Consider the following 2585-nt stretch of genomic DNA (forward strand, 5'->3'; position numbering starts at 1 on the left):
CTGAACCAGAGGATCCAGTGATGATGATATCATCCACATATACCAAACCAAACAATTTTTGAGAACCAGATATGAACAAAGAGTTGTCACATCTGCTGATTGTAAAACCTAGTTGCACAAGAGTTCCTTTAAGTTTTTCAAACCACTGCCTAGGAGCTTGTTTGAGCCCATATAAGGCTTTGTGTAGCTTGCATACAGTAGTTTTATCTCCAACATGAAAACCAGAAGGCTGGATCATATAAACTTCTTCATTTAACACTCCATTTAGAAAGGTAGGTGACTGCCAAAGTGAGCACAATTTTGATAGTAACAGGTTTGATTACAGGGGAAAAAGTTTCAGTGTAATCAATCCCTGGTTGCTGATGATACCCTTTTGCAACCAACCTGGCTTTAAATCTGTTTACTGAGCCATCAGGGTTCTCTTTTACTCTGAAAACCCACTTACACCCAATTGCCTTCTTATGAGGAGGAAGAGGAACTAAGGACCAAGTTCCTAACTTGAGTAGAGCATCATATTCTTCTTGCATGGAATTTTTCCAAACAGGACTAAGAAGAGCTTCTTTTGCAGTAGAAGGTTCTGTATGAGCAAGAAACAAACTGGCTAGACTAGGTAAAACAGATTTATGTATGCCTGACTTTGACCTAGTAACCATAGGGTGAGTGGAAGAGGGAACAGTAGGTAATGGATGGGATGAAGAAGTTGGACTTTGTAAGGGTATTGAGGAATTTGACTCATATGTGGGAGAATTAGGCAGGGAGTTATTTGAACCAGGGGAAGCCATATCTGGTATTTGGTCATTGAGAGGAGGACTGGACATACTTGAGGATTGACCACTAGTGTTGTGTGTTCCACTAGGACAGAGAGGAGGGGAACTAGAAAAGGAACCAGGAGGGGAACTAGAAAGGGAACCAATGATCTTAGAGGGAACAGAGGCAGGGTTGGAGGAAATGGGAGAAGATTGGTATGTAGAACTTGACTTTTGGAATGGAAAGGCATTTTCATTAAAGGTGACATCCTTAGAGACATATAACCTCCCTTCCTTGGACATGCATTTATAACCTTTGTGAGTAGAGGAGTATCCTAAAAAGGTGCACTCAGTGGACCTATACTGCATTTTGTGAGTGTTGTAGGGTCTTAGTAAGGGAAAACAAGCACACCCAAATACTCTCAGACTACTGTAATCAGGCACTTTGTCATTCAATAGAAAGAAAGGGGATTTATTATGTAAGGTGGGGGAAGGAAGTCTGTTGATTAAGAAAACAGCAGTGGTGAAGGCATATTCCCAGAGATTTAAAGGTAGACTAGCATGAGCTAGTAGGGTTAGGCCAGTTTCAACTATATGTCTATGTTTCCTTTCAACAGTGCCTTGTTGATGATGTGTATGAGGGCAAGAGAGTCTGTGGTTTATGCCTAATGAGGTTAAAAAGGAAGTAAATGGCCTAAATTCACCCCCCAATCAGTTTGAACAGCTTTAATTATGGTATTAAACTGAGTTTTGACAAGTTGGACAAAGTGCTTGAAAATAGTGAAGGTATCTTATTTTTGTTTGAGCAAATATATCCAAGTGTATTTGGTTTTAGCATCAACAATGGAGAGGTAATATTTAAACCCTGACTCAGATAAAACAGGGGCAGGGCCCCACAAATCTAGATAAAGAAGATCAAAGGATTTGGAATATACACTAGTGGATTTAGGAGCATGAATTCTATGAGACTTCCCATAACAACAAGCATTGCAGAAATCAAAGACTGTTTTATTAGAATGAGGGAGGTTACATTGAGACATTACTGTGTTTACAATGGTAGAATGAACATGAACTAATCTATAATGCCAAAGAGAATAAGCAGAATTGTTGTTGACACTGGAACTAGTTAGGGCAGCAGAGTAGGGCTTGGACTTTGATGTAGAACTAGAAGTGCAGTGAGTGGACTTCTTGGAGAGGAGACTAGGAAAAGCATACAACCCTTCTGTGGTGAGAGACCCTTTAAGGAGAATAGTATTAGAATCCTGAGATTTGACAAAACATTCATTAGGATGAAACTCAAAGAAACAATTATTATCCTTGGCAAATTGAGAAACACTTATCAGGTTTTTGGTAATAGATGGAACAAGAAGTAAATTGTTAAGAGAAAGAGATATATGAGGACTAAAGGGAGAGGGAAAAGAAGTATGGCCTGCATAAGAAATAGAAGCCTTAGTACCATTACCCATATAGAGATGCTCTGGACCAAACTGCTCAGTTGGCTCATGAAGAAATGCTGGATCTGAGGTAATGTGGTTGGTTGCACCAGAATCAGGGAACCAAATGGAATTCTTTGGGTCAGTGCCTCCAGTACTGACATTCATAGCATAAGGGTGTGATCCAGTAAAGGCTTGAGGCTGAGCATGAGAGATATGAGGTCTGGTGCCATAGAGAGAAGATGGAGGTGGTGCAGCAGAGTTGTGATCATAATATGTGTTGTAGTTGGGGTATTGTTGCATAGGTCTGGAGGTGTGATGAGGGTAAAAAGAATCTGGCCTTTGTCATTTGGATGTCATGGGATGAGCAGGGTTAGGATATGTTTGAGGATAAGAAGAGAAGTTG

At 40.2% G+C, this 2585-nt stretch overlaps 1 protein-coding gene across 1 annotated transcript in view; it reads left to right on the forward strand.

Annotated features, from left to right (window-relative positions):
* The window catches only part of LOC109331502 (protein phosphatase 1 regulatory subunit pprA-like), a 12033-nt gene that overhangs the window by 7116 nt on the left and 2332 nt on the right, over nucleotides 1–2585 (forward strand). The gene's annotated exons all lie outside the window — the stretch shown is intronic.

The sequence above is a fragment of the Lupinus angustifolius genome, chromosome LG17, assembly GCF_001865875.1.
Source record: "Lupinus angustifolius cultivar Tanjil chromosome LG17, LupAngTanjil_v1.0, whole genome shotgun sequence".
NCBI lineage: Eukaryota > Viridiplantae > Streptophyta > Magnoliopsida > Fabales > Fabaceae > Lupinus > Lupinus angustifolius.